This window comes from Leucoraja erinacea, unplaced genomic scaffold, assembly GCF_028641065.1.
Source record: "Leucoraja erinacea ecotype New England unplaced genomic scaffold, Leri_hhj_1 Leri_340S, whole genome shotgun sequence".
NCBI lineage: Eukaryota > Metazoa > Chordata > Chondrichthyes > Rajiformes > Rajidae > Leucoraja > Leucoraja erinaceus.
This window is the reverse complement of record NW_026576241.1, coordinates 72,284-91,488: the sequence shown is the minus strand read 5'-3', so window position 1 is coordinate 91,488 and position 19,205 is coordinate 72,284. Positions and strand designations below refer to the sequence as shown.

The following is a 19,205-nucleotide window of genomic DNA, read 5'->3' as shown; positions in this document are numbered from 1 at the left end:
GGGGCTAAGTTTAATAGAGATATACGAGGTACGTAATTTTCAGAGGGTGTTGGGTGCTTGGAATATCCACCAGGGGTAGCGGTTGAAGCTAATACAATAGTGGCATTTGCCAAGTATACAAACCTAAACCAATTAATCTACAAACCTGTATCAAGTATATCTTTTTTGTCATTTTCCTGAGTACTCACATACCCAGAGGAAACAAAAAAACGTTGCTCCACCAGTGTCCATTCGGTGTGCAGTAAAAAATAAATAGAAATAAAAATACATATATCATGAACAAATTAAACACTCTACTCTCTACTAAACATCAACAGGCGTTCCGATCAGCAGCGGCACGGCAGTGGCTCTGCTGCAGTGTGTCAAGGTTGGTGGTTGGTGCGCGATACTTTGGCAGGGGGCAAAGTCCGTTTATCAGTCTTATAGACTGTGGGAAGAAGCTGAGGAGCATCCTGCTGGTTTTGCAGCTAATGCTCCTGTACCTCTTCCCAGATGGCAGGATGGAGAATATGTGATGCGATGGGTGGTAGGGGTCTTTGATGATGGAGATGGCTCTGCTGATACATCTCTTCCTGTATATGTCCAGCAGGAAAGGGAGTGGAGCACCAATAATCCTGCTGGCGGTCTTCACAATCCTGTCTAGTTGGTCTAGTTGTACAAACCTGTAAGAGTGTGGGAGGAAACCGAAGATCTCAGAGAAAACCCATGTGGTCACGGGAGAACGTACAAACTCCGTACAGACAGCACCTGTATTTGGGATCGAACCCGAGTCTCCGGGGCTCTGTCTCTGCACCACCGTTCCTGTGCTGTACTGTTTTATGTTTAGATTTAGGTTCTAATTAGCACTAAAATGAATCAGATAGCATCATGTATAGGTGGGAATATGCTATAGGTGGGAATAATACTGCTCGGCCCTTCCCTGCTGTGCTTAGGTTATAGGTCTAACCCTCTAGTGTTCCTGACACTATGCAACAATTGAAATGATCTCATCCCTGGGGCTATTTAACCTACAAACACATCTTTGCAATGCAGGGGGCAAAATCAGAGCACCTGCAGACACACATGCAGTCATGGGGAAAGCATAGATCATAGAACAGCACAACAGAGGAACAGGCGGTGAATCTGTGGAGTTCTTTGCCACAGAAGGCTGTGGAGGCCAAAGTCAGTGGATATTTTTAATAATAATAATAATAATAATAATTTTATTTATAGAGCACTTTAAAAACAAACATAGCTGCAACAAAGTGCTGTACATCACTAATCATTGATAAAAAAGTTAATACACACCAAAAATAACAATCAAAAGAAATAGTAGGAAAAGACATGTAAAATAAAGAAACATCAAAAACATCACAAACAGAAGCAAAGCCTCAGGCACGGTCAAAAGCCAGGGAGTACAAATGTGTTTTAAGGCAGAGATAGATAATTTTTCGATTATTCCAGGTGTCAAATGTTATGGGGAGAAGGCAGGAGAATGGGATAGGAAGGAGAGATAGATCAGCCATGAATGAATGGGCCGAATGGACTAATTCCACTCCTATCCCTTATGACCTTCAACACGCTTGGATCGCAGGTAGATAAGGTGGTCAAAAAGGCTTTTGGCACATTGGCCTTCATCAGTCAGAAGTATTGACTATAGAAGTTGGAGGTCATGTTGCAGTTGTAGAAGACGTTGGTGAGGCCACATTTAGAGTATTGTGTTCAGTTCCGGGCACCGTATTATAGGAAAGATGTTGTCAAGCTGCAAACGGGTGCAGAAAAGATTTACGAGGATGTTGCCAGGAATAGACTGGTCTGAGCTACAGGGAGTGGTTTTGTAGTTAGACGTAACTCAGCGGGAGAGGAGGAATGGGCGACGTTTCTGGTAGAGACCCTTCTTCAGACTGATGTCAGAGGAGCTGCGGGACAAAGATCCAATGTGGGCGGAGGCAGTAAGACTGGTGGGAGAACTGGGATGGGGATGGGGAGATTAAGCAAGGGCTATCTGAAGTTAGAGAAGTCAATGTTGTGTAGGCTGGGGCTCTATTCATAGAAACATAGAAATTAGGTGCAGAAGTAGGCCATTTGGCCCTTCGAGCCTGCACCGTCATTCAATATGATCATGGCTGATCATCCAACTCAGTATCCCGTACCTGCCTTCTCTCCATACCCTCTGATCCCTTTAGCCACAAGGGCCACATCTAACTCCCTCTTAAATATAGCCAATGAACTGGCCTCGACTACCCTCTGTGGCAGAGAGTTCCAGAGATTCACCACTCTCTGTGTAAAAAGTTCTTCTCATCTCGGTTTTAAAGGATTTCCCCCTTATCCTTAAGCTGTGACCCCTTGTCCTGGACTTCCCCAACATCGGGAGCAATCTTCCTGCATCTAGCCTGTCCAACCCCTTAATAATTTTGTAAGTTTCTATAAGATCCCCTCTCAATCTCCTAAATTCTAGAGAGCATAAACCAAGTCTATCCAGTCTTTTCTTCATAAGACAGTCCTGACATCCCAGGAATCAGTCTGGTGAACCTTCTCTGCACTCCCTCTATGGCAATAATGTCCTTCCTCAGATTAGGAGACCAAAACTGTACGCAATAAATACTCCAGGTGTGGTCTCACCAAGACCCTGTACAACTGCAGTAGAACCTCCCTGCTCCTATACTCCAATCCTTTTGCTATGAAAGCTAACCCTGGAGCGCAGGAGGATGAGGGATGATCTTATAGCGGTGTATAAAATCATGAGAGGAATAGTTTGGGTAGATGCACAGAGTCTCTTGCCCCCAGAGTAGGGGAATTGAGGACCAGAGGACATAGGTTTCAGGTGAAGGGGAAAAGATTGAATGGGAATCTGAGGGGAGATTAGCATCATGTGTCACATGGACTTCGTGGGCCGAAGGGCCTGTTCCTGTGTTTTACTGTCCTCTCAGAATGAGTTGCCAGACTGAATATTTTTAGTTTTAGTTTGTAGAGATACAGCACGAAACGAGCCCTTCGGTTCACTGAGTCCGCGCCGACCAGCGATCCCCGCACATGAACATTATCCTACACACACATACATTTATACAAAGCCAATTAACCTACAAACCTTTGGAAAGCGAGTGGAGATCCTGGAGAAAACCCACGTTGTCATGGGGGGGGCTGTGCTGTATTATTCATGACTGTGCAGGAAAGTGCGAATTCCTGGAGGAAACTTTCTCAATGACAAAAAGAACGTGCTAACACCACACAAACAACAGAGGTCAGGATTGCACCTTGGTTGGAACTGTGCCTCTCTGCAATGTCCCGGCAGCATCCTCTTAAATCTCGTCTGTATCCTTTCCAGCTTGACAACAGCTTGCAGTGCTTTATGTCTGCAGTGCTTTATATCAAAGATCCTGTAGCAAAACAAGATAGTCCACTCGACCAAAAAGACGCAGTACGGTCACGGGCAGATTCATGGGTCATTTTCGGCCCCATTTCCGTAACCGGCTTCCGTCTCCGCACCAAAGATCCCGTAGGATAACAGCTCAACACACGAGCCCATGACTGGATGGAGAGAGGAATCAATCCGACTGAAGATTCAGATTCAGATTCAGATTCAGATTCAATTTTAATTGTCATTGTCAGTGTACAGTACAGAGACAACGAAATGCATTTAGCATCTCCCTGGAAGAGCGACATAGCAAACGATTTGAATAAATAATAATAAGTGTCCGGGGGGGGGGGGGGGTGGGTTGGCAGTCACCGGGGTACGTGGTTGAGTAGAGGGACAGCCGCCGGGAAGAAGCTGTTCCTCGACCTGCTGGTTCGGCAACGGAGAGACCTGTAGCGCGCCTCCCGGATGGTAGGAGGGTAAACAGTCCATGGTTGGGGTGAGAGCAGTCCTTGGCGATGCTGAGCGCCCTCCGCAGACAGCGCTTGCTTTGGAGCAGACAGCGCTTGCTTTGGAAGCGCTGTCTGCCAGCAGGCACGACCTCCCATGGCCAACCTGGAAGACCCTCGACAGATTACGAGTGGAGCAGGGGAGGTGCAAAGCACTTATGAAAGCATGGAGCTACCAGGCAGAAGACACATGCAGCAGTGGAGCAGTGCCGACAATGTCCCCCCTACTGGAGTGTTACGACGCCCCCCCCCCCCAGTGCAGCCCCCAGGACCTGGCTGAACCGACCCGACCAGCTGTGACCTGCGCCAGATACTGGCACAACGACATCTGAGATTGCAACGGACTCGAAGATCTCATAGGATAATAGTGCGGAGACGGAAGCCGGTTACGGAAACATCCTCGTAAAAATAAAAGTCATTTGGTAAAAAATCTTCCCATTTTCAGAATTCTAATTTATTTACCCAAACTGTTCCCCCCGCAACATTGATTACACTGTGGGTCGGGTCGGGTCCGGTTACGGAAATGGATGTAAAATAAGGCCCACGTTCCGTTCCGTTGCGTACTACTACACGTCAGCCCATGGTATTTAGCAAGAGTGGTCTATCTTGCTCCCCCTGCTATAGGATCTTTGCTTTTTATTTGTTCTGTACCCCTCGAATCCTGTCCTGTCCACGTGCTGCTCCACTAGCCTTTGAAGAGAATAGTTTTGTGTTAAGTCACGTTGCGCAACTGCACAGCATTGTGTGAAGACTTGATTTTGGAGACTTTTTGATTTTATTTTTGTGTACTCGGCAGTGACAGATTTTAATGGTGTGCCCTTGCAAGGTGTTAACGTGAGGTTCGCATTGAGTTTGAAGGGAACAATAGATGGTTTGTAGCGTTTGAGTCGCTCATTAAATCAGGAATTAACAATTTAACATTAGCTGGAAACATAGAAACATAGAAAATAGGTGCAGGAGTAGGCCATTCGGCCCTTCGTGCCTGCACCGCCATTCAATATGATCATGGCTGATCATCCAACTCAGTATCCTGTACCTGCCTTCTCTCCATACCCCCTGATCCCTTTAGCCACAAGGGAACTCCCTCTTAAATATAGCCAACAAACTGGCCTCAACTACCTTCTGTGGCAGAGAATTTCAGAGATTCACCACTCTGTGTGAAAAATGTTTTCCTCATCTCGGTCCTAAAAGATTTCCCCCTTATCCTTAAACTGTGACCCCTTGTTCAGGACTTCCCCAATATCAGAAACAATCTTCCTGCATCTAGCCTGTCCAACCCTTAAGAATTTTGTAAGTCTCTATAAGATCCCCCCTCAATCTTCTAAATTCGAGCGAGTACAAACCGAGTCTATCCAGTCTTTCTTCATATGAAAGTCCTGACATCCCAGGAATCAGTCTGGTGAACCTTCTCTGTACTCCCTCTATGGCAAGAATGTATTTCCTCAGATTAGGAGACCAAAACTGTACGCAATACTCCAGGTGTGGTCTCACCAAGACCCTGTACAACTGCAGTAGAACCTCCCTGCTCCTATTCTCAAATCCTTTTGCTATGAATGCTAACATACCATTCGCTTTCTTCACTGCCTGCTGCACCTGCATGCCTACTTTCAATGACTGGTGTACCATGACACCCAGGTCTCGTTGCATCTCCCCCTTTCCTAATCGGCCACCATTCAGATAATAGTCTACTTTCCTGTTTTTGCCACCAAAGTGGATAACCTCACATTTATCCACATTATACTGCATCTGCCATGCATTTGCCCACTCACCCAGCCTATCCAAGTCACCTTGCAGCCTCCTAGCATCCTCCTCACAGCTAACACTGCCCCCCCAGCTTCGTGTCATCCGCAAACTTGGAGATGTTGCATTCAATTCCCTCGTCCAAATCATTAATATATATCGTAAATAGCTGGGGTCCCAGCACTGAGCCTTGCGGCACCCCACTAGTCACTGCCTGCCATTCTGAAATGGACCCGTTTACTCCTACTCTTTGCTTCCTGTCTGCCAGCCAGTTCTCTATCCACATCGATACTGAACTTGCACATTATTCTCCTGGTAATGATTTTGACCTACTGGTGGACAAAAATGCTGGAGAAATTCAGCGGGTGAGGCAGCATCTATGGAGTGAAGGAATAGGTGACCTTTACGAAGGGAGACAAAAATGCTGGAGAAACTCAGCGGGTGAGGCAGCATCTATGGAGTGAAGGAATAGGTGACGTTTCGGGACGAAACGTCACCTATTCCTTCGCTCCATAGATGCTGTCTCACCCGCTGAGTTTCTCCAGCATTTTTGTCTCCCTTCGATTTTGCCAGCATCTGCAGTTCCTTCTTAAACATTTGACCTACTAGTGACTCCTTTCCTAATGTAATTCAGCGGCTGAAAATGTTTTGCACATTTTGAAGTACTATACACACATGCAATATTTTATTTCATTTTGTTTACTGCGATACTTTCATAAACGAAACGTTAAAAATTTTAATTTTGCTCGCTCTCCCTTTAGACATGCATATTTAAAATATTAAATATCAGTCATGGTGTCGTGCAGCGTGGAAACATGCCAACACCGGCCAACATGTCCCAGCTCGCCAGTCCCACCTGCCTGCGTTTGGCCCATATCCCCTCAATATCCATGTACCTATCTAACGGTTTCTTAAACATTGCGATAGTCCCAGCCTCAACTACCTCCTCTGTGTAAAGAGGAGGCATAACACACTGTGTCTTTACCACTGTTTATTCATGATACACATATACGTTGCTGCCCTAGCTGTTCGTGGTCTGTCACCGGAACTAGAGAGAGGGATCAATGGGTGGGAAGGTTGTAATTATACTTGTGATGTGGGGAGTGGTTAGTAGTGGTGAGGTCACTATGTTAAAGGTAGCTCGTTCCATACCCATTGTGTGAAAAAGCTACCCATCAGATGCCTATTAAATCGTTGCCATTTCACCTTAAACATAGAAATTAGGTGCAGGAGTAGGCCTTTCGGCCCTTCGAGCCTGCACCGCCATTCAATATGATCATGGCTGATCATCCAACTCAGTATCCCGTACCTGCCTTCTCTCCATACCCTCTGATCCCCTTAGCCACAAGGGCCACATCTAACTCCCTCTTAAATATAGCCAATGAGCTGGCCTTGACTACCCTCTGTGGCAGAGAGTTCCAGAGATTCACCACTCTCTGTGTGAAAAAAGTTCTTCTCATCTCGGTTTTAAAGGATTTCCCCCTTATCCTTAAGCTGTGACCCCTTGTCCTGGACTTCCCCAACATCGGGAACAATCTTCCTGCATCTGTCCAACAGATGCCTGTCCAGCCCCTTAAGAATTTTGTAAGTTTCTATAAGATCCCCTCTCAATCTCCTAAATTCTAGAGAGTATAAACCAAGTCTATCCAGTCTTTCTTCATAAGACAGTCCTGACATCCCAGGAATCAGTCTGGTGAACCTTCTCTGCACTCCCTCTATGGCAATAATGTCCTTCCTCAGATTTGGAGACCAAAACTACGCAATACTCCAGGTGTGGTCTCACCAAGACCCCGTACAACTGCAGTAGAACCTCCCTGCTCCTATACTCAAATCCTTTTGCTACGACGTATGTCCTCTGGTCCTCGATTCCCCTACTCTGGGCAAGAGACTGACTTACCATCGCCCGGTGGGGCATCGCCTCTGCGCAGAGGGAGAAGAGGAGGGAAGAGACAGTAAAAGATTTTGCCTCCATCACAGTGAGGAGGTGCCTGGTGAATTCACTGTGGTGGATGTTAATTTGCGTTTATTGTGTGTTTTGTTGTTTATTATTACATGTATGGCTGCAGGCAACGACATTTCGTTCAGATCGAAAGGTCTGAACGACAAGTAAAGGATCTAATACAATACAATACCATTTATTTGTCATTTGAGCCTCACATGAGGTTCAAACGAAATTTGGTTTCTGCAGCCATGCAAGAAAAGAACCAAGACACACACCAACACAATTTACACAAACATCCATCACAGTGAATCTCCGCCTCACAGTGCCGGAGACCCGGGTTCGATCCCTGTTACGGGTGCTGTCTGTACGGAGTTTGTACGTTCTCCCCGTGACCTGCGTGGGTTTTCTCTGAGATCTCCGTTTGCTTCCCCCGCGCTCCAATGACGTAGAGGTTTGCAGGTCAATTGGCGTGGTATAAATGTAAATTGTCCGCAGTGTGTGGAAGATAGTGTTAATGCCCCGTCCCACTTAGGAAACCTGAATGGAAACCTCTGGAGACTTTGTGCCCCACACAAGGTTTCCGTGCGGTTCCCGGTGGTTGCCGGAGGTTGCAGGTAGTGGAAGACTGACAAAAACCTCTGGGAACCGCACGGAAACCTTGGGTGGGGCGCAGAGGTTTCCGTTCAGGTTTCCCAAGTGGGACAGGGGCATTAATGTGCGTGGGTTGTTAGTCGGTGTGGACCCGGTGGGTCAAAGGGCGCTGTATCTATAAACTGAACTAAACGAAACGGCACAAGAAGAGGCCTCCCTGGCCCACTATGTCCACGTCGAACATTTACCTGATCAGAACAACTGGGCCACAATCTGGAAAGGCAACAATATGCACCATATGGCTGAAATGTTGCAAGCTGCCCCTTTATGATTCACATAAGCACCCTCGATATAATCCTATCAGCGTGACTTGCCTTCTTTAAATCCCCCCCTTTACCTAATCACTACTGTACTGGGAGCATATCCCGTTGTAATGTTCTCTCAAGAGACCCCTCTTGCAATGTTGCATAAGACCAGGCTACACCTTGGAAGTGCCTAGCATTAACACTGAAGATGCTGTAATACACAACAAACCAATCAACGTTTGGAAAAGTGTTTTGAGTCTAGACCTCTGAGGTGGAGGGTTTACAAAACCCAGCTTTTTTAATCCAAAAAATATCTTTTATTCAGAATAATAAATATATACAAAGCAAGGACTGTGCAAAACTTCCGACATTCTCAGCAGCTATACATATATTCATTAGTAGTGTTCACAAAACCATCATTCTACATTATACATCATTTAAAATGTGTAGTAAGGAACTGCAGACTGTTTCAACCAACGATAGACAGAAAATGCTGGAGTAACTCGGTGGGACAGGCAGCATCTCTGGAGGGAAGGAATGGGTGTCGTTTCGGGTCGAGACCCTTCTTCAGACTCTTCAGAAGAAGGGTCTGGACCCGAAACGTCAGCCGTTCCTTCTCTCCAGAGATGCTGCCTGTCCCGCTGAGTTACTCTAGCATTTTGTGTGTATCATTGTGCAGGCGTCCTTGCCACTCGTGTGGCCCTCTGCGGTGATATCCCTTCCCTCAATTTGAGGGGCGTCTCCACCACACTCTGCCCCCCCCAATGTCCAGCGGCGGAAGGACCTTGGGCTGTGGTCCGAGCCTTGACGTTGGCTGCACTAAGCTCAAAGCTCAAAGTTCAAAGTAAACTTTATTGTCAATTCAATTATGCAACAGTAGTTACACAGAGGATTGAAATTACGTTTCCCCATACTCCAAATGTGCAAGTAATATTAAAAACACAGACAGACAACATACCAGTAAAAATAGACAATAGACATTACATTATTTAAAATATTAAAATATTCACAGTGTGCCAAAATGTAGCAAATACTTTGAGGTATTTTACACAGGGTGCAACAATGAAAGGTGCAATATAGAAAAGGTGCAAATTTCGTACTGGAGACATTGAGCCAAAGTTATTTTCACAGTTTGTTTGTCTTTGTTTGGGTACTGTTCATGGAATTTTCTTAAGTGTGTTGAGTAGTCTGATGGCCTGAGGGAAAAAAGCTGTTTTTGAATCTGGTGGTTTTGCTCCGCATGCTGCGGTAGCGCTTACCGGAAGGTAGGAGGGTGAACAGTTTGTGTGCTGGGTGGGTGGTGTCTTTGATGACATTGCTTGCTCTGCAATCTGCAGCGGGCCATTTGGCAACATTCCCCGATTGGACATCTCGCTCCGCTGGGAGATCAACATGTTTCGGACAGACCAAAGAGCCAGCGTTCTTGTTTTGGTTTCCGGCACAAATATGACTGAAGTGTGAGGAAGGAAGTCCAGATGCTGGTTTACACTGAAGATAGACACAAAATGCTGCACAGTCTGTAGAAAGGTCTCGACCAGAAATGTCATCACACCTTTGGTGTCCAGTTTTGACTGTACTGCGGCTTGTCTTTTCTGGATAAGATAAGAGCTGTCGGTGGAACTGTTAACCTTTATGTGCATTAAATGTAACCTTTGGCGTACTGAGCCGCTATGAATGAACTGCTAAAACACTGAAGCAGCTGTTAAGTAAGTGTGGGTCATTCAGTACTGATTAGAATCACAGCTATACAACCAAGCAGCATGTGGTGGTGACCTTGGATTATTGCAGACTACATACTCTCCAGAGATGCTGCCTGTCCCGCCCGCTGAGTTACTCCAGCATTTGGTGTCTACGGTGTCAACCAGCATCTGCAGTTCCTTCCTACACATCTTAGACAATAGACAATAGGTGCAGGAGTAGGCCATTCGGCCCTGCCATTCACCTCTACTCTGATCAAGGAGGCTCATCAGCGTCTCTTCTTAATGAGGAGACTGAAGAAGGTCCATCTGTCTCCTCAGATCCTGGTGAACTTCTACCGCTGCACCATCAAGAGCATCCTTACCAACTGCATCGCAGTATGGTATGGCAACTGCTCTGTCTCCGACCGGAAGGTATTGCAGAGGGTGGTGAAAATTGCCCAACGCATCACCGGTTCCTCGCTCCCCTCCATTGAGTCTGTCCAAAGCAAGCGTTGTCTGCGGAGGGCGCTCAACATCGCCAAGGACTGCTCTCACCCCAACCATGGACTGTTTACCCTCCTACCATCCAGGAGGCGCTACAGGTCTCTCCGTTGCCGAACCAGCAGGTCCAGGAACAGCTTCTTCCCGGCGGCTGTCACTCTACTCAACAACGTACCTCGGTGACTGCCAATCACCACCACCCCCCCCGGACACTTATTATTATTTATTCAAATCATTTGCTATGTCGCTCTTCCAGGGAGATGCTAAATGCATTTTGTTGTCTCTGTACTGTACACTGACAATGACAATTAAAATTGAATCTGAATCTGAATCTGTGATCATGGCTGATCGTCCACATGTTGGCTGTGTCTACATGTGTGCAACATGGTTCCGTTCGTTCACCTTTTGAACATTGGCAAATAAGAAAAACTCAATTACGTACTTTATTTTCCTGTCCCAACAGTAATTCGTCATTGAGTTGAAGACCTAGAAATTAAACGCAGGCTGAGGTTAATATCAAAAATGTGAAAACAATTAATATCATGCAAGCTGTGATTTAATAGCTGGGTTCATATGTGATTGGAGCAGAATGAGGCCATTCTGCCCACCAAGTCTACTCCACCATTCAATCATGGCTGATCTATCACTCACTCCTAACCCCATTCTGCCTCCGCCCCATCACATTCTCCCGCTGGCACCCATACTTATCAAGAATCTATCTATCTATGCTTTAAAAATATCCATTGACGGCCTCCACAGCTTTCTGTGGCATAGGAAAGGTTTAGAAGGATATGGGACAAACACAGGGGCATCTTGGTCGGCATGGGCAAGTTGGGCTGAAGGGCCTGTGTTTCGGTGCTATGTGACTGACTCTCCCAAATGTGGCAATCATGTGCCCATTTGGGAGATAGGATGCGGAGAATTCCTGAATGATTCAATTAATAAGATTTTTTTTCATAGTTCATTTGTTATTTCTTCATTTGTCTTTTTATCCTTTCTTGACCATCTTGATCTTTTCCGTACTCTTATCGTTGCATTATTTTATTCCTTTTGATATCAGGTGATTATATTTAGTTTGAATTGAATGGATAGATGGAAACGGGCCCGTGGGCCGACCATCTAATCGCCCATTTGCACTAGTTCTACGTATTCCATGTTTGCATCCACTCCCTACACGTATAGGGCCAATTTACAAGGGGGTCTAATTAACCTACAAACCCACCCGTCTTTGGGATGTGGGAGGAAACCGGAGCACCCGGAGGAAACCCACATGGTCACGGGGAAAATAGACGGCACCCGAGGTGAGGACTGAACCAGGTTTCTGGCACTGTGATGCAGCAGCACTACCTACTGCGTCACTGTACCTATCCAGTATCTTCAACATCATATACAACAATGTGGGTAGACAAAAATTCTGGAGAAACTCAGCGGGTGAGGCAGCATCTATGGAGTGAAGGAAATAGGCAACGTTTCGGGCCGAAACGTTGCCTATTTCCTTCGCTCCATAGATGCTGCCTCACCCGCTGAGTTTCTCCAGCGTTTTTGTCTACCATCGATTTTCCAGCATCTGCAGTTCCTTCTTAAACAAAGTAGCACGTGGGATTATTACAGAGTGCATACAAGTTCTTGGCTGTCGAAGATTGAAACAAAATACTGGAGTAACTCAGCAGGTCAGGCAGCAGCTCTGGAGAGAAGGAATGGGTGGCATTTCGGGTCGAGACCCTTCTTCCTTCACAAAATACTGGAGTAACTCAGCAGGTCAGGCAGCATCTCTAGAGAGAAGGAATGGGTGACATTTCATAGAAACATAGAAATTAAGTGCAGGAGTAGGCCATTCGGCCCTTCGAGCCTGCACCGCCATTCAATAAGATCATGGCTGTTTGTATACTAATCTCTTATGTGGGACCTTGTCGAAAGCCTTCTGGAAGTCCAGATACACCACATCCACTGGTTCTCCCCTATCCACGCTACTAGTTACATCCTCGAAAAATTCTATAAGATTCGTCAGACATGATTTACCTTTCGTAAATCCATGCTGACTTTGTCCAATGATTTCACCACTTTCCAAATGTGCTGCTATCCCATCTTTAATAACTGACTCTAGCAGTTTCCCCACTACCGATGTTAGACTAACTGGTCTGTAATTCCCCATTTTCTCTCTCCCTCCCTTCTTAAAAAAGTAGGGTTACGTTTGCTACCCGCCAATCTTCAGGAACTACTCCAGAATCTAAAGAGTTTTGAAAGATTATTACTAATGCATCCACTATTTCTGGAGCTACTTCCTTAAGTACTCTGGGATGCAGCCTATCTGGCCCTGGGGATTTATCGGCCTTTAATCCATTCAATTTACCCAACACCACTTCCCGGCTAACCTGGATTTCACTCAATTCCTCCAACTCCTTTGACCCGCGGTCCCCTGCTATTTCCGGCAAATTATTTATGTCTTCCTTAGTGATTTCGGGTCGAGACCCTTCTTCCTTCACAAAATACTGGAGTAACTCAGCAGGTCAGGCAGCATCTCTGGAGAGAAGGAATGGGTGACATTTCGGGTCGAGACCCTTCTTCCTTCTCTCCAGAGACGCTGCCAGTCCCGCTGAGTCACTCCAGCATTTTGTGTTACAATCAGATCTTTAATCAACTACCTTTCAACATAGTATAATTGTTCAAGAAGGAACTGCAGATGCTGGAAAATCAAAGGTAGACAAAAATGCTGGAGAAACTCAGCGGGTTGAGGCAGCATCTATGGAGCGAAGGAAATAGGCAACGTTTTGAGCCGAACCCCTTCTTCAGACATAATATAAATTGTTTTTCTTGGGGTTTTTTTAAATTTTATTAGAAGTAAGTACAGTAATGTGGTACCTTGTAGATACCTAATATATATTGACATGTTACATTTTATAACCATATAACCATATTACAGCACGGAAACAGGCCATCTCGGCCCTACAAGTCCGTGCCGAATTTTATGTACAACTTATTTTTTTTTTTTTTAAGCAGTAAAAGGAAGAAAAGGAAGAGAATAGTAGACAAATAGAGAAATGCGTGATATCGAACAGTGAGGTGAAGGGAAAAGAAAGAGAAAATAGAGAGAGAAAAGAGGAAATAGAAAACGGGACTGAAGGAGAGATAGCTGTTTATTATTCTTGACCACCCTTCACCCGATCCTGAAACAGTTAATTTCTATGGTTAGAAACATAGAAAATAGGTGCAGGAGTAGAGGCCATTCGGCCCTTCGAGCCTGCACCGCCATTCAATATGATCGTGGCTGATCATCCAACTCAATATCCCGTACCTGCCTTCTCTCCATACCCTCTGATCCCCTTAGCCACAAGGGCCACATATCTAACTCCCTCTTAAATATAGCCAATGAACTGTGGCCTCGACTACCCTCTGTGGCAGAGAGTTCCAGAGATTCACCACTCTCTGTGTGAAAAAAGTTCTTCTCAAATCATTGTGAATTGGTCTGCTTTGTCTGTTAGGAAGAGTCGCATTTCTTCAAGATGTGAGGTTTCCGACATATTTGAAATCCACATTTTCAACGTTGGTATTGGATGTATTTTTCCAAAATTTAAGTATAAGTATTTTTGCTGTTATTAAACCATAATTAAGGAAAGATTTTTGAAACGTATTCAGTTTATTCCCATCTTCCATTGATCCGAATATAATAATTTCAATGTTAGGTGCCTTGTTAGAGGTATGAGCAAAGATAAACTTGGAGGGTAAATATTCTTGAGTGTTAAAACCACGTGTTCTGATAAATGGCAGCAACAGAATTAACCCACAGAGGTATTATTCAGGCAGACCAGAGGAGGCAGTCATACCCCCATCCATATAAACGGGACTGAGGTGGAGCGCGTCTCTACAGCTATAAATTCCTCGGAGTACATATCTCGGAGGATTTGTCCTGGTCCCTCAACACCTCCAAGCTGATCAAAAAGGCACAGCAGCGCCTTTACTTCCTGAGGAGGCTCAAGAAAGCCCACCTGTCCCCCCGGATCCTGACCACCTTTTACCGCTGTACCATAGAGAGTATCCTGACCACCTGCTTCACGATATGGTACAGCAGCTGCACTGCTGCGGACAGGAAGGCACTACAACGGATGGTGAAAACCGCGCAGTACATCATCGGTGCCCCGCTCCCTGCCATGGATGCCCTCCACTGAAAACGGTGTCTGAGACGGGCCGGGAAGATCATCAAAGACCCCTCACACCCCAGCCATGGACTGTTTGCCCTCCTCCCATCAGGGAGCCTCAGGTCACGTACTAGTAGGATGAGGAACAGCTTCTACAATAACACAATCACATTGCTGAACTCGGAGTCCCGCCGATAGATTTCTCCGGTCCCTCCGTCCCCACTGTTTAATTATTCTGTATTTTTTGATTATTCTGTATCTTCTCTCTTTCTATTTTTTTTTTTTTTTTTTTTTTTTTAATTTCTTTATGCGCAACTACTACGGACTGACGCAAAACTGCATCTCGTTGTACTCATACTTGTATTTGTGCCATGACATTAAAGTTGAATTGAATTGAATTGAATTGGGAAGGAGTGATATAAATGAGGGTTTAAGAAGGAACTGCAGATGCTGGATAATCGAAGGTAGACTTTGTGACTTGGCATGATAGATTCAGGGGGCAGGTGAGAGGAGGGGTAGACTGACTGATTGCTGCAGATTTTACAGATCATGAGGATTTACAATGGTGTAAATAGGTTCAATCCACTAATTCACAGGTCAGTAACGAGGGGAGAGGAAATTTACAGTATCACAAGTCATTATTTCAAAAAGTAATGTCAATAAAGATTAGAATGCCGAATGCCGTCCCCCCGTTACAGATCATTGTTGAGGCAGGATCCAAAAGCTGTTAAGAGGATTAAACGTTTGTCAAAGGAATATGGGACATTGTGGATGAGAGCAACACACTGGGTTGAGACTAGATGGCTCATGATGATAAGCAGCACGTGGATGGGCCAAATAGTCCAAATGTTTGATTGATTCTGGGTTGTCCATGGCTCTATCAAGGATTTGTGTTATCAGTGAGTTGTTTCAGCGTTTAACATCAGCAATCAGTCTGATTAAAAGTCCCAATGTAGACATATGAGGGACCTTATCATACGTGGGACCTTGTCTGTTTCCTGATTTGTTTTGCATAAACCCAATTACCAGGAACGTTGGCATTTGCATCAATAATAAGAGGAAAAGACTAACACACTCTGTTGAACTAGACTTGTATTTGCACTGCGCTGTAGTGGGCAGTGGATTGCTGAAGTAGTGTGCAGTGACATTTTTGAAATGGAGGCAAATTTAGATACAACATTGCAACAGAAATCAGTGGGAGATATGGATAGTCAATTTTAAGTTCACTAAAATGGTGGATGAGTGCTGGCCAGGGTTGTTGATGGAGTGTAGGAACGAACTGCAGATGCTGGTTTAAACCGAAGATAGCTGGAGTAACTCAGCGTGACAGGCAGCATCTCTGGAGAGAAGGAATGGGTTGAGACAGTTCTGCAGACTGAAGAAGGGTCTCAACCCCAAACGTCACCCATTCCTTCTCTCCAGAGATGCTGCCTGTCACGCGGAGTTACTCCAGCTATTTGTGCCTATATTCTTGTTGATGAAGGAGCCTATTCAACTGGGCTGGGCTAGACTACACCAACCTATTGCCCCATCAAACTGCCCTCTCCCTTCTCAAACCAGTTTAGGTCATCTTTGAAGGCAATATTATCCCCGTTCAGAAGCAAGGAACTGCAGATGTTGGTTTACACAAAAGGTTTACACAAAGTGCTGGAGTAACTCAGCGGGTCAGGCAGCATCCCTGGAGAACACAAATAGGTGACGTTTGGGGTCGGGATCCTTCTTCAGACTGGGTCAACATAGTTTGAAACTTATTTTTTATTCTCAGCTTTTGTCAGAGCTTACACATGCGTACCTTTGTCTGTGTTTATAGTACGACGTAGGATTTATTTATCTATTTATTTATTTATGCGATTCTTTAATCTGAATATGTGGAATTCTCTGCCACAGAAGGTAGTTGAGGCCACAGTTCATTGGCTATATTTAAGAGGGAGTTAGATGTGGCCCTTGTGGCTGAAGGGATCAGGGGGTATGGAGAGAAGGCAGGTACAGGATCCTGAGTTGGATGATCAGCCATGATCATATTGAATGGTGGTGCAGGCTCGAAGGGCCGAATGGCCTACTCCTGCACCTAGTTTTCTATGTTTCTATGTTTATTTCGAACAGCATCAAAGAATAAAAAGCAAGTGTGAAACAACATACAAAAAACATAACAAGAATATTTATAAAGTGTCATAAATAATATCTATAAATAAATGAAATCGTATGTGTCCGAAAAGGAGCAGGAAGAAGCCAAAGCTTATTAATTCCCATCCCTTATTCAACTGCTTATAATTATCGTATTCAAATTTAGCAGCTATATGTACACCATATGTACAGCAGCAGCCATATGTACACCATATGTACAGCAGCAGCTATACGTACACCAAATTATTTACATTTATACACTAATCAAATATTTGGGCTCAAATGCCTATTTTACGGGTTTAGATTGTTTCTAATGTTATTGGCAATTCTGTCATATTTGATCTGTTTTTCTTCATATTGCGATCACTGCTCCTTAACAATCAGATCTCGACCCGAAGCATCGCCTATTCCTTTTCTCCAGAGATGCTGCCTGACCCGTTGAGTTACTCCAGCTTTTTGTGTCTGTCTTCGGTTTAAACCAACATCTGCAGTCCCCTTCATACACAGATTATTTATTCATTACTCTCATCGCACAACACTAGATCTAAAATCTAGTGCAGAGGGAGTGCAGAGAAGGTTCACCAGACTGATTCCTGGGATGTCAGGACTGTCTTATGAAGAAAGACTGGATAGACTTGATTTATACTCTCTAGAATTTAGGAGATTGAGAGGGGATCTTATAGAAACTTACAAAATTCTTAAGGGGTTGGACAGGCTAGATGCAGGAAGATTGTTCCCGATGTTGGGGAAGTCCAGGACAAGGGGTCACAGCTTAAGGATAAGAGGGAAATCCTTTAAAACCGAGATGAGGAGAACTTTTTTCACACAGAGAGTGGTGAATCTCTGGAACTCTCTGCCACAGAGGGTAGTTGAGGCCAGTTCATTGGCTATATTTAAGAGGGAGTTAGATGTGGCCCTTGTGGCCAAGGGGATCAGAGGGTATGGAGAGAAGGCAGGTACGGGATACTGAGTACGGGATACTGGATGATCAGCCATGATCATATTGAATGGCGGTGCAGGCTCGAAGGGCCGAATGGCCTACTCCTGCACCTAATTTCTATGTTTCTAAAATAGGCTGTTGTACTAGAATGCTTGTATCTATTCTGGATTGGGGGGTTTTTAACTCCGCATGGTGCTGGAGTAACTCAGCAGGACAGACAGCATCTACAGAGGACATAGATAGGTAACCTTTCAGGTCGGGACCCTTTTTCAAACTGAAGGGTCTCGACCCGAAACGTCACCCATTCCTTCTATCCGGAGATGCTGCCTGTCCAGATGAAAGAATGGGTCGACTGGGCTTGTATTCACTGGAATTTAGAAGGATGAGAGGGCATCTTATAGAAACATATAAAATTCATGAAGGATTGGACAGGCCAAATGCAGGAAAAATGTCCCCGATGTTGGGGGAGTCCAGAACCAGGGGTCACACAGTTTAAGAATAAGAAGTCAGCCATTTAGGACTGAGATGAAGAAAAACCTTTTCACCCAGATTTGTGTACCTGTGGAATTCTCTGCCACAGAAGGCAGTAGAGGCCAGTTCACTGGATATTTTCAAGAGAGAGTTAGATTTAGCTCTTAGGGCTAAAGGAATTAAGGGATATGCGGAGAAAGCAGGAACGGGGTACTGATTGTGGACGATCAGCCATGATCATATTGAATGGCGGTGCTGGGCCGAATGTCCGAATGACTCCTCCACCTATTTTTTTTATGTCCCGCTGAGCTACTCCGGCATTTTGTATTTATCTTCGGTGTATACCAGTATCTGCAGTTCCCTCCTACACATTTTGCCTGACCTGGAACGTTGCCTGGTCATTCCTTCCAGAGATGCTGCCTGACCCGCTGAGTTACTCCAGCACTTTTTCTGAATTGCGGTTAAACCCGAATGGTTGCCGTCTTAAGCTGAAACTGTGACTTGTCAAGTGAGGTCCCTGCTATGTCATTAAACCCTAAAGTGTTCACTTTATATTTTGCGAGTAGCAAATGGAGTGCTGCGCTCACTGTCCTATCCACTAAAGCTTTTTGTATTGATGTATTGCCTAAAATTTGTGGTCAGCAAATCAACAAAGTCAATGCAGATGCTCATAGTCTCTTGCCCAGAGTAGGGGAATCGAGGACCAGAGGACATAGGTTTAAGGTGAAGGGGTAAAGGGTGCCCGGGGCTGCCAGAGGAGGAAGTTGAGGCAAGGACTATCCCAATGTTTTACAGGTATGTGAATAGGACGGGATGTGGACAAAACGCAGGCAGGTGGGACCAGTGTAGTTAAGACATGTTGGCGGGTGTGGGCAAGTTGGACCTGTTTCCACACCGTATGACTCTGCAACCGCTCTGTTCCGCTCTGACTGTTTC

The 19,205-nt window shown here is 45.2% G+C and overlaps 1 protein-coding gene across 3 annotated transcripts in view; it reads left to right on the top strand.

Moving 5' to 3' along the window:
* The window catches only part of nxf1b (nuclear RNA export factor 1b), a 103,967-nt gene that overhangs the window by 29,458 nt on the left and 55,304 nt on the right, over positions 1-19,205 (top strand). The window lies entirely within an intron of this gene.